Consider the following 14,502-nt stretch of genomic DNA (forward strand, 5'->3'; position numbering starts at 1 on the left):
AGCAGAAGGAAAAGGAGACCAACAAGGATTGATTAGGGCAAAGAGGTGGATGTAGGAGCTCAAGAGAAGGGAACTTCCATTGACGAATGGCAACAAACCGGGATAACTCTCTATTTCCTTTTTTCTTTTCTTATTCCATCAATTTTACATGATGAAGATGCAGATTCCTCTGTTTAATTCAGTTTGTATGGAGACCTAAACTTTATAGGGGAGGCGAGAGAGTTTTATATAGTTTAAGTATGTTGACGATATGATTTTAGTTTATTAAAGAGTTGTTGTTAATGATTTACATGCGTGTTTAATTAGCTACTTTACATACATAGTTGTTCTCTTATTCGGGAGAAGAGAGGGAGCAATAAAATTCTCTTTAATACTCTAGTTCCATAGCAAGGAGACGTGAAGGATAATAGAAGGATTAGGAATAATTCTTCTCCTAGAGCCTTGTTAATAGAAATTACAACGATTATGGAAATAATCATCATTCATTACACTCGGAAGTAGGCTTGGGAATCTATTAAAAGAAACTAAAATTTACCACAAAACTCAACAACTTATCTATTTAATCTCTTTTAGCCGAACCTTTCTCATTATAGTTGATTTTCTCATCATTTTCTGTTTTTCGACAGCAGTGACACTCTGTTTTAGTTTTGTTTAAGTAGTTAAAATCACCAACACACATTTGAATGTTACCCAAAAACTTCTTAATTTCCAGCGATAAAATTAACCAAAAAGATAGGTTCGCCGTGGAATCGATAATTTACTTATTACTTGTTACTTGTGGTAGTGTATACTTGCACTTATTCTTGTGAATTTTACATCATTTTATTATATACATCCACAAGCGATCAAGTTTTTGGCATCGTTGCCGGGGAACTTAATTTGGTTATTTTACCTGTAGATTTTCGTGAGTTGGAGCCAACAAGAAGCCATAGTAAGCTGAGTTTTCTACTGCTGAAGAATTGAGTTTACTGCTGCAGAATTCTGTGTATGAACCCACCTACGGGTTTGGAATTTATTTTGGATTCTGAAATAGAGAGAACATTTAGACGAAGGTTGAAGGAGAAAAAGAAAATGACAGAACATAATATACTCCAAATAGAACGTGGAGCCCAGTTGAATCGGGGGTTTGAAAATCCAGCGATGATGGTTAATCAAGAGAGAATTACTGCCAATGTCATTCATTTAGCAGATGACAGAGAAAGAGCGATCCGAGCATATGCACACCCAGCTGTGGAAGAGCTAAATCCGTGCATCATTAGACCCGAAATGCAAGCAACCACGTTTGAGCTAAAACCCGTGATGTTTCAAATGTTGCAAACCATTGGGCAATTTCATGGACTACCGTCGGAAGATCCTCACCTACACCTAAAGTCATTTTTGGGAGTTAGTGACTCATTTCGATTCCAAGGAGTGGATAAAGATGTGACTAGACTGAGCTTATTTCCATATTCATTGAGGGTGGTGCTAAATCATGGTTGAATACCTTAGCACCGAGAACAATTGATTCGTGGAATAGTCTAGCAGATAAATTTTTTATCAAGTATTTCCCACCCACTAGAAACGCACGGTTCAGAAATGAGATTGTTGCTTTTCAACAGTTTGAAGATGAGACACTAAGGGAAGCTTGAAAGAGATTTAAGGAGATGCTTAGAAAGTGTCCTCACCATGGACTACCTCATTATATACAAATGGAGACTTTCTACAATGGATTAAATATTGCTATTAAACAAATAGTTGATGCTTCCGCCAATGAAGTTATTTTGTCAAAGACATACAATGAAGCATATGAGATTTTAGAGAGAATAACATCTAACAATTGTCGATGGGCCGATGTGAGAAGCAACCCAGGAAGAAGACTCGAGGAGTACTTGAAGTTGATGCTTTGTCCTCTATCAATGCTCAACTAGCTTCGGTGACTAATCTTTTACAAAATCTAGCGTTGAGGCAAGACTCCATGATCAAAGCACCAGTCCATACAGCTGCTGTAATTAACCAGACAGTAGCCGAATCTTGTGTATATTATGGAGAGGAACACACCTTTGATCAGTGTCTAAGCAATCCGCCCTCAATTTTCTATGTCGGGAATCAAGCTAGTCAAGGCAACCCGAAAAATAATCCCTTCTCAAATACTTATAATCCAGGATGGAGAAATCATCCAAACTTCTCATGGAAGGGACAAGGCTCATACAACCAACAAATGCCACCTAGAGCAAATTACTCTATGAGTTTTGGATTACAAAATCAATTGGGCTATAGTTCTCAATAAGTCAACACCCAAGGGAAAGGAACTACCCAAACTCAATACACATCGGGAACATCTATTGAGAGCCTAATAAAGGAATATATGGCTAAAAATGATGTCGTGATACAAAGTCAACAAGCCTCATTGTGAAATTTGGAAGTTCAAGTAGGTCAATTAGCAAAGTTACGAAATAGGGCTCTTGGGAAGCTGCCAGCAAACACCGAAATACCAAAAAGGGAAGGCAAAGAGCAATGTCAAGCAATAGAGTTGAGAAGTAGAAAAAAAATACCCAGCCGGGGAGAAAAAAGTGCAGAACAAGGTGGCAACCATTCCCAAGAAACTACTGATACACAGCAGAGAAATGAGGAAGCTGCTGTACAGAAAGAACGCAGCAAGGATTATGCAGAAATTGAGGAGCAGCCTAAAATGCAAACAACAGCCAGCAGTGGACAAGAGAGCAGAACATACACACCATCACCTCTTTTTCCATATAATAAAAAGAAAGAAAGAGGAAGCCAGTTTTGAGAAGTTTATGGATATTCGGAAGGAAATTCATATAAACATACCACTAGTGGAAGTTTTGAAGCAAATGTCAAATTATGTGAAGTTCCTGAAGGATGTACTCACTTATAGAAGGAAGTTTGAAGAATTTAAGGTAGTGTCATGAGAAAGATCCTGGATCGTTCACTATTCCTGTATCAATTGGAGGAAAGGAGCTAGGAAGAACATTATGTGACTTGGGAGCAAGTATCAACTTAATGCCTCTATCTATTTACAAGAAGTTGGGGATTGGAGAGGCTAGACCGACTATAGTTACCTTACAACTAGCCGATAGGTCCATCACGTATCCCGAAGGAAAGATTGAGTGTAATGACCCTAAATTTCCACATATCTAGAGTCGCCACTAACATCTCATGCCCATCTATAAAGCGGAAATATAACTCTTACATGAACATCATTTATAACGTAAACTTCAAAAACGTTTAAAACAACTTCTTCTCTGGAAAAACACAGCCATGGTCTTACGTGTTTAAATACAAAATACTAAAATTCAAAGAAGATAAAAACAAATACAAAGTAATTTAAAACAATGAAATGCAAAACAACCTATTCTAACTTAAAACTAAGAATTTAAATATGAATTTATCCTATGCACGTGTCGCAGTCTTTGCTCACGATGCCGCCGTCCTCCGTACAAGTGCGCCTTGCCCTTTACCTGAAAAATGATGTGGCACACGGCCTGAGTATTCCAAAGAATACTCAGTAAGTGGCCCCACTATAGGGGCCATGCAAATGCAAACACATGCAATCATGATTTAGGGATCTATCTCTAATCATCTTAGGGGTGGCCTCCAGTCTCGGACAAATTGGATGTGTAGTACTTCCCTACACACGACTCACACGTGCGAGTGTGAATCCCCAGGGCGCTCGCACACCCCCTGGACCCTCTGGTCAAGCTAATCTGTAGCGACGTCCGGAGGTCAGCGGAACCCCATAGTGTCATGCGCCTCATGAACACCCTCATCTGTGTGCTTTCGCACCTGTGCGCATATGCGCTCATCATACGGTGCGCGTCCGCACTCATCATCTCTAGGGGAAGTAGCCCTATGCTTATGAACATACAATATGCATGAGGTTCCTCTAAATCCATCATAATGTCTTTTCTGACACAACTCTCTAGTCTCATCTCTTTGTTACTTTAGGTAACACATACTCGTAGATGTTTATATTAATATCATTTTCACGCTCTTAGGGTTGTGTCCTATGTCGATCTAACGACATGATACAATATGGCACTCATCATCATATAGCATGCTCAATATGGAAAACATCATCATATTAAGGTAAACGTTACGCAATCATCATACTCATCATATTGCCACAAAGTGCATCAAACATAGCAAGTACGATATTCATCAAAATATATATATACTGAGCACATCATCAAGTATCGTAACCCACATATCATCATAAGTCATACATCATCATAACTCATATACTGCATCGTATGACATAGTTCATACATCATCTTAACTCATACAAATTTTAGCCTATCCTATAGTAAGGCTACTTACCTGATTAGCTTATACGGGTATCACCAATTTATCCTTAACGAAAGTTTGATATTTCCCTTTGTATCCAAGCCAACCTATAAGAATCCATGACATTCATTTCATGTTCAATTCTCTGACTCTTACAATGGTTCATGTGCTAAACTTCATGCGAGCATTAAAGACTTTGCATGGATAAAGTCTTGGAACATTATAATATACATCTAAATATATATACATATTCTATTTATATTAAGATTTCATTTTCTATTTTTTATGTCGAGTGACTACTTTCTTGTCTTCTAATATTCTTTCTGTACTCTACTTTTTTTTCTCAATTTTTGTTCAAGACATATTCTTGACCAATTTTTAATCGATTCTTACTTAATCATATTATTGATAAATTTCGATCGATTCTTACTCCCAACTCTTCCCTTTTATTTTTCTCTTCCTTCTCTCTGTATTTCTTCCTGTCTTTCTTTACTTCTCTTTATTTATTTATTTTTTTCTTCTATGTATTTCCTTGTTTGCTTTTGAGTTTATTAACCGTATTCTGTCTTTTCTCTAGTCTTCTCTGTGTATTTTTTTTGTTGGTATTCTAATTAATTATTCTTTCCAAATCTTTTCTTTATTTTATCTGTATCTTTTTTTTTTCTTTCTTTAATTTTGTTAACCCTTAAAATTCACAAATATCACATATAAATTTTCTTTCCATCTTTCCTCTGTTAATTTTTTTTTTGTACAGATTCTTCTCTTTTTCTCTCTGTTATGTATTTACTTCCTATCTTCCCATCTTCCCTTGTTCTGTATTTACTTAGTATCTTCCTTTTTTTTTCTATCTATTATGTTTTTTTTTTCTATAACCTAACATCATAGCCAAAAATCTAAATAACTGGGCATGCGAACAAGAGATCTAATTCTGAATAATTAAAAGGAAATCTGATTCTTACTAATTTCTTATAAGATAAATGAAAATGAGATCTGAAATATGACTGTAATAACAAACCAAGATAATGAGATCTGAAATATGACTTACCATAATAACAAACCAAGATCTCTCCCTCCAAAAATTAAATCTCGAGCTCTCTTTCTAAATTTGGTTGTTGGTATTTATTATTTTTTTTTTTTTTGTTGTTGTAGGAACCACGGAATGCATCCTGTATTCTGGATTTGTGAGTCGGTTGAGGAGGAGAGATAGTCCATGCATCCTGGAATGAGATTTTGAGGTGGTTGAGGAGAGATATTTTGGGAGAGGGAGAGGGAGAGGGAGAGAGGTGAGTGGAGAGTAGGTGAGTAGGTGAGGGAAAATTATTATTTTAATTATTTTAATTAATTAATTATTTACTTATTATTATTATTATGAAGAACATTAGTAGATGTCTACAAAGGAACCATCACGTTAAGAATGGGTGACCAAAAAGTTGAATTTAATATCAATGACAGCATGAAATATCCAGCAGTGATAGAAGAATGCTCAGCAGTGTATGAATTGACAGAACAACCAGCGACCGAGGAATGGGATGATGGGGAAAGCGAGCAAGAAGAAGACAGCAGCGGGAATGACAGAATAGAACAATTAGTAATTTTAGGTGAATTCAGCATAACTTTTGAGTCACTAGAATGTGAGGGAGGGAAGAGTTCACCGATGAGACCATCTATTGAGGAAGCGCCGCAGCTGGACTTGAAACCACTACCACCTAACCTTAAGTATGCTTATTTAGGTGACAAGAAGACACTACCCATCATCATCTCAGCGACACTATCCTCGACTCAAGAGGATATGCTCCTAGAAACATTGAAGAAGCACAAGGGGGAGATAGGTTGGACATTGGCGGATATAAAAGAAATTAGCCCTTCACTATGCATGCACAAAATACAATCGAAGGAAGGAAAAGTTAAGTCCATTGAGCAATAAAGACGTTCAAATCCCATGATGAAGGAGGTCGTTAGAAAGGAGATTCTCAAATGGCTAGATGCTGGAATAATTTATCCAATTGCAAACAGCAGTTGGGTCAGTCCTATTCAATATGTTCCAAAGAAANAGTTCGAGATAGAAATCGTGGACACGAAAGGAGCTAATAATCACGTAGCGGATCACTTATCTAGAATGGAGAACATAAAAGAAAAGGTCAATAGCAAAGAAATTGATGATGCATTTCCGGATGAACAGCTGCTTGGCATAAACAGCAGTAGCAGAATGACAGCAACTCCATGGTATGCAGACATAGCAAATTTTTTGGCTTGTGCCATCATACCCTAAGAGAAAAATTATCAACAAAGAGAGAGGTTTTTCCACGAATCCAAAAGTTACATTTGGGATGAACCTTTTTTTTTTAAACAATGTGGAGACGACATAATGCGAAGATGCATTCCAGACAACAAAATACCAACAATTCTTAAACAATGTCATGTATCTTNAAAGATGTGAAGAGAAGAATCTTGTACTGAATTGGGAAAAATGTCATTTTATGTCGNGGTTTCTATTGGCCAACAATTTTCAAAGATGCAAAAGAATTTTGCAAGGGTTATGATCAATGTCAAAGGACGGGGGAAATATCAGTAAAAAAAATGAGCTATNTTTTATAGGAGGTTTATTAAAGATTTCTCCAAGATTGCAAAACCGTTGTGTAGTTTGATTAAAGATTTCTCCAAGATTGCAAAACCGTTTGTAATTTTTTGGAGTCAAATAGAAAATTCGTTTTTGACAAACAATGCACGACTGCCTTCCAATCATTAAAGACAGCGCTGACCACAACTCCTATAATGTCAACACCCGATTGGAATTCATCATTTGAGTTGATGTGTGATGCTAGTGGTCATGCTATGGGGGCAATGTTAGGACAGAAAAAGGGGAAGGTACTTCATCCTATCTATTATGCCAGCAAAACGTTGAATGAGGCTCAAGTGAATTATATAACTACTGAAAAAGAATTGTTGGCTGTAGTACTCCCTGTTGAAAAGTTCAGAGCTATTTATTTGGAACGAAGGTGAAAGTGCACACTGACCACGCAGCAATCAAGCACCTAATGATGAAATCGAATGCCAAGCCAAGATTAATTAGATGGATTCTACTGTTACAAGAGTTCGAGATAGAAATCGTGGACACGAAAGGAGCTAATAATCACGTAGCGGATCACTTATCTAGAATGGAGAACATAAAAGAAAAGGTCAATAGCAAAGAAATTGATGATGCATTTCCGGATGAACAGCTGCTTGGCATAAACAGCAGTAGCAGAATGACAGCAACTCCATGGTATGCAGACATAGCAAATTTTTTGGCTTGTGCCATCATACCCTAAGAGAAAAATTATCAACAAAGAGAGAGGTTTTTCCACGAATCCAAAAGTTACATTTGGGATGAACCTTTTTTTTTTAAACAATGTGGAGACGACATAATGCGAAGATGCATTCCAGACAACAAAATACCAACAATTCTTAAACAATGTCATGTATCTTCATATGGAGGTCATTTTGGAGGGCAAAGGACATCAGCCAAGGTATTTCAATTGGGTTTCTATTGGCCAACAATTTTCAAAGATGCAAAAGAATTTTGCAAGGGTTATGATCAATGTCAAAGGACGGGGGAAATATCAGTAAAAAAAATGAGCTATCCCTGAATTCAATTTTAGAAGTGGAACTTTTTGATGTATGGGGCATTTACTTTATGTGACCATTTCTGCTATCTTATGGGAACTTATATATTTTAGTGGCTGTCGACTATGTGTCCAAGTTGGTGGAAGCAATAGCTTGTCCATCCAACGATNTTTTGGAGTCAAATAGAAAATTCGTTTTTGACAAACAATGCACGACTGCCTTCCAATNTTAATCAGCGATGAGGGAACGCACTTTGTGAACAGATTGATGATTAGTCTTTTAGAGAGATACAATGTAAAACATAGAGTGACGACACCTTATCACCCTNAGCGCTGACCACAACTCCTATAATGTCAACACCCGATTGGAATTCATCATTTGAGTTGATGTGTGATGCTAGTGGTCATGCTANGGTGGTACAACCCAATAGGAAAGATTGGTCGGTGAAACTTGATAATGCATTATNTATTATGCCAGCAAAACGTTGAATGAGGCTCAAGTGAATTATATAACTACTGAAAAAGAATTGTTGGCTGTAGTACTCCCTGTTGAAAAGTTCAGAGCTATTTATTTGGAANTATGCAACAGATGGAGACTTGAGGCGAATGCAACTAAATGAATTGGAAGAGTTCAGGCACCTAGCCTGCGAAAATGCTAAGATGTACAAAGAAAAAAAAATGTGGCATGACAACAAAATTAGGCCCAAGGAATTCTACAAAGGACAAAGAGTGTTGCTATTCAACTCAAGGCTGAAATTATTCCCTGGAAAATTAAAATCAAGATGGTCTGGTCCGTTTATAGTTGAAGAAGTCACTCCCTATGGGGCAATAACGATAAAACATGGAGACGAAAGGAGACCTTTCACAGTGAATGGACAGAGACTGAAGTCATAATTGGGTGGAGAAGTAAAAAGAGGCATTGCCTCTTTAAGCTTGAAAAGCTGAAAAATAAAACACTTTGGGGCAAAAGGGAGCTGACAAGGAATGGTAACAGGTAACAAACTTCGAGAAGCCAAGTTAGTTTTTCTTCTCCTTTTATTTATTCACTTTTAGTTGTTTTTAAATAGTTATCTTCACTTATCTTAGAATGGTAGCTTCTTTTTAGATATTATTTTACATTTTTATCATGAATGACTCGCATGCCCCAAGGAAGTAGCCAATTTTTGATAGATGAATTAGGAGGATTCTGATGTGGTTAAAAAGGCTTATTTCAAAGTAGTAAGGAGGTTAATTACATTTGGAACATACTAAGTTGTGATTAGTGACAAAGTTATTCTCTTTAGGTGTATGCTGCTATGAAGTACCGTGTTCTTCCTCATTTACATGAATTTGATCTAATTGTTGTGCACTTTCTCACGAAACTTCAAGTTAAAGTACCAACCCAAAAAGATGACACTAATTTGTTGTCAAATAAGAAAAAGAAAAACTTTGAAAAAAAGAAAAAAAAAATTGCTATATTAAAAAAATAATAATAATAATAATTACAGCAGCCTACCGTCAATCTTGACAGCAAACTACTGTTATATATAATATCTAAAAAGCATACATTCCAATACTCATACAACAAGCCATAATCGTTCAAGGACCACACATCGTTACATGCATTACACATCACATCAGACTAAAAGCATACATTCACGTTCACATAACTACGTACTTAAGCACAATAATCTAGCATACAATGTATCATATCATAAACAAGTCATAACGTATACACTTCATAGTCATATCGTTCTCTAACTTACCATAGCCTTAACGTTCTTATACCTATCACAGACATATCATTACGTGACGTACCTTAGTCATATCGTCACAAGAATGTACCCTAATGCTATCGTTCTATCAATCTATCACAAACCTATCCCTTTCTACCCATAACCTAACCGTATTCTTTCATCAATCTCTCCTATCCATAGCACTCCGGTATGTAACCTAACTCTAACGTTTCATGAACGTATCTTACTCCTATCGTTACATTTCGTTTTGTGCATCCTTCTCGTACCCTATCTCAAACATATCCTTGAGCACATCGTACCATAATTATTATCATACAAACCACATATTATAACATAACATAACATATAGGAAGCATATCGATCCACAGACAATTCACACATATCAATATATATGACACGTGCAGAACCACAGGGCACGTGTCAACATCAAATATAACCATGCCGATAGTAAGGTCACTTACCTGGCCAGCTTAAGTCGTTGTCATGAATATATCTTTTATTAAAGTTCGATTCCGTCCTTTGAAATCCGAGTCAACCTATATGAGCCCATGACATTAGTTTCAGGTTTGAACTCTACAACATTATTTCTCTAATTTACATTGGTCCATTGTTAAAAGTCTGAAATGTTATATATCTATAATTATATTTTTATTAAAAATCTTATTTTTCATCCGTTGTATAAGAAAGTAAATACAGTTTTTTCAAGTTATTCTGGGCTTTACTACTCTCGGTAAACTCTCTGTATTTACCCTCGATGTTTACCTTTTTCCCTCTATATTTAAATTGTGGATTTAATTCCCTAATTTTTTTTTTTTTTATCTGTTAACCTTTTAATTCTGTTGTCATGCCTTCTAAATTTCCAGTGATCTCTGTTTCCAAATCTTTTCTTATCTTAGTGTTTCCTATTCAAAAGTTTTCTTGGCCATTCTATCTTTAATCTATGTGTTTCCTATTCAAAAGTTTTCTTGGCCATTCTATCTTTAATCTATTCATTTGGCTACTGATAAAAATTTAATCTAATATTACTCATCTGACGTGATTGACTAGAATCTTATAAATGATTGATATTTAGTTTCTAACTCAAACCTAGATCATTGTAATAATTCAATGAAGATGTAGTTGTGATTTCTAAAAAAAATAGGATAAAAGAAAATAAAGATTTAATATATCAGATCTATCTTCATGTAAATCTCCGGTGAATCTCAACTGGGTAAAGGTCATTCTCATTCTTTTCTCAAGTAAATCTTATAATTATTGATTTTCTGTTTCTTTTTTGCAGTAACAGTTACAGCATGGCATAAGGATGGGTTGAGGAGAGATAATTGTGGGAAGGGATGAGAGTTTAGTGGAGAGAAGTGGGGAATGATTTTTTTTTTAAAAAAAACTTAATTAATTAATTTATTATTATTATTATTATTATTATTATTATTATTATTATTATTATTATTATTATTATTATTTAGTGGAGAGAAGTGGGGAATGATTTTTTTTTTAAAAAAAACTTAATTAATTAATTAATTATTATTATTATTATTATTATTATTATTATTATTATTATTATTATTATTATTATCATTATTATCATCGAAAAAAAAAGTAGTAGAGTAATTTTTCAACATGCTTCACTTGTTCCTACAATTTTCATAAAAAACTAAATAATTTGAGATTATGAACCATCACATTCAAGAGTCTAAGAACTAAAAATTTTAAATCCATCTGGTTTATACTAACAAATATTAGTTAAAAAATATGGAAAGTTAAGCCGTTTTTATTCAATAACACTTTGACAAGAAATAGTCTTTAGGCTGAGCAAACTATTTGGGTCATTGTTGGGTCAAACTTTAAGTGAGCTTCTAGGTTTGGTTTGCAACTAATGGATTTGTTATGCAATTTGGGCCGTAACTTGACTTGCAGGTGGGTCATACTATTAGCTAGCTTCAGATCATGGGTTGAGGCCGACCCGAATATCCACGGATCTCATTTTGCTCGCCCGTTTATTCTAATTATTATACATGAAATAGTCAATTGTAGTTTAATATGAAAAGAAGAATACTAAATTGAATTATTTGGTAAAATTCTACAACATTTATGCTGTACAATGATGTTGTAGCAAATCTGGAAACAATGCTGCTTGCAAATATGAAAATAAATTGCTGACCCTAATGCTGAAGCAATTCGGAAAGCAAACTTTTCGGGATGACATGAAAATTTTAATCCACATCAGCAATTCACATGGGTCATTGACTATCAAATTAGAAACATCCTACGTGAACGATTTATCCTTACTCAACCCTAAATGAGAAGAAACAAACATTATAAAAGAAAAAGATACCTAAAAAAGGAGGAGAGCACATTTTGGGTTAGAATAGGGTAATGAGTTGACATGAGAGCTCAAAGGAAGGGAACTTTATTGAAGAACAACAACAAAGCTCGATAACTCTCTATTTCCTTACTCTCTTCTCTTTTTCTATCAATTTTATGTGATTGAGACGCGGGTTCCTCTTTTTAATTCAATTTGTATGGAGAGCTAAACTTTATAGGGGAGGCGGGAGAGTTTTATATAGTTTAAGTAAGTTGACGGTATGATTTTAGTTTATTGAAGAGTTAGTTGTTAATGATCTACATGTGTGTTTAATTAGTTACTTTGCATACATAGTTGTTCTCTTACACAGGAGAAGAGAGAGAGCAATGAAATTCTTTTTAATACTCTGGTTCCATTGCAAAGATAGTTGAAGGTAACAGGGTTAAAAATAATTCTTCTCGAAGAGCCTTGTTAATAAAAATTAGATAATCACGGGAGTAGTCACATACATAACCTTTGGGAGTGGGCTGGGAATATTAGAAGGAACTAAAATTTACCACAAAACTCAATAATTTATCTATTTAATCTCTATTAGCCAAACCTTACTCATTATAGTTGATTTTCTCCTTGTTTTTCTATTTTTGGTCCGTAGTGTCACTCTGCATTAATTTGTTAAAATCACAACCCTCATTCAATGTTACCCAAAAACTTACTTAATTTCGAGCGATAAAATTAACCAACAAGATAGATTCGATGTGGAATCGATAATTTACTTATTACTGACTACTTGTAATAATGTATACTCACTTATTCTTGTGAATTTTACATCATTTTATTATATACATCTACCAGCGATCATAAACCTTGGAAAATACTTGATGATGTAGAATATTGTTAATATTTTATCAATATGATTGATAATTATTCAATATATAAGTACATTTACCAAATGCAACCTAGTTAAACCTTCCTTATGCCGAGTTGTGAATGACTGGTGACCCTCTGTGAGGTGCTACCTCATGCATGGCTCTATGAGACTATATTGTCTCTTACCTAGGGGTGAGCTAAAATCTCCTAGATTCATAAAGTCACCCTCGTTGGGGGATGTGACCCCTCCCTTGTCTCATCTAGCTAATGAGTCGTACGACATGGGTCTCTCGTTTTCCATGCGAAAAAAAGCTAGGTTCAGTCGGGTTTTGATCAGAAACTCTCGTTCCCACACGAAGTTGTTGACACCATTCACACAACTTGCAGACTAAGGACAACTCTTAAGATAGTTCGTAAACCATGGTGGTCCGTTAGGCTCTTAGGGAATGTTCGGTTTAAATTTAGTAACAAGCTATCCCAACCATAATTTCCTAGTCTTAACATATTACAAGTTCATGAAAATCAACTAGGTGAGTACACAATATTTATCTAGAATTGTCATATATAAATTACGCAAACAGTCACACATAGTCACACATACTCATACATGCAAAACAAGAGATTTCTACCAGTATTTCTTCCTAAATTGTGTGTGATGACGGTGCCCACTCCGCGTTCGACATGCGTCCCTCTCGTGTCCAAGTCGTGTATCTCCTCTTCCCCTAGCAGATGAAACTCAAAATTTTCTGATTAGTTTTCTTGAACTTTACATTTTTGTATCTTTTGATTTTGAACTCAAATAATGTAGACCCTCATCCCAAATATTTTATGATATTTTTTCTTGATTTTTTACACTGACATAGACCGACTTATGGACGTTGTACATAGGTACATTATCCTTTCTTACCATTCGTGGAAAAGCTCTCACAACAACAGTTTTCAGTCAAGATTACCACAAAATTTCTACACAAAATTTATGAAGAACTCTTCCTAGAAGAACATATCAAACTCTTGGGTCTTAATTCGTACGAAACGACTCGGATTTGAGAAAAAACCGTTTATGGTTACTCAAGAACTTATCTCGCTGAACTTCCCAATTTATTTACAGAAAATTAAACTCCGATCACTCAAATCCTCTTCTCCTGTAACATTCAAAGTGAAGGTAAATTGCCATTCATGTAAGACCCAAAGGATCCAAGGAGAAGAATTAAGGAAAAGCAAGGACAAGAGTCTTAAGCAAGTCATTACTATATCCTAACAAGTAATTTTAAGGAGTTAAGGCATTTGGAGATAGGTTGGAAAAGAAAAAAGTAAGCATAAGGGACAAAAAAGGTAGTTTATCCAATTTGTAAGGAACTTTCTAGATTTTTAATTCATTATCTAGAAGTAGGGGTGTACATGAAAACCTGAGATCCCAACCCAAACCATAAGGGTTGGGTTGGATTCGAGTTCCAAAAGAAATTAATTGGGTCAATCCAACCCAACCCGAAAACATAAAAAAATAGCCCAATGACCCCAACCAAACAATTGAACGGGCCGAAGCCCAAAATCGAAGTCGACGTCATATTAATCTGTCGCTGTGTCCTGCGACGTCCGCCGTATTATCTCTCTCTGACAGAGTCTGGTGTCCGCCGTTTGACTGTGAGTCCGAGACTTATTCTCTCGAACTCAGCTTCTCTAACTTTTTACTCTTAGTCTCTCTCTCTCTCAC

The 14,502-nt window shown here is 35.5% G+C and overlaps 1 non-coding gene across 1 annotated transcript; it reads right to left on the reverse strand.

Annotated features, from left to right (window-relative positions):
* Positions 1-1,566: 1,566 nt before the first annotated feature.
* Positions 1,567-1,672, reverse strand: LOC111799341. The gene has a single exon (XR_002815810.1). It is a non-coding gene; the product is annotated as a small nucleolar RNA R71 (small nucleolar RNA).
* Positions 1,673-14,502: the final 12,830 nt, after the last annotated feature.

This window comes from Cucurbita pepo, chromosome LG07 (assembly GCF_002806865.2).
Source record: "Cucurbita pepo subsp. pepo cultivar mu-cu-16 chromosome LG07, ASM280686v2, whole genome shotgun sequence".
NCBI classification, from domain to species: domain Eukaryota; kingdom Viridiplantae; phylum Streptophyta; class Magnoliopsida; order Cucurbitales; family Cucurbitaceae; genus Cucurbita; species Cucurbita pepo.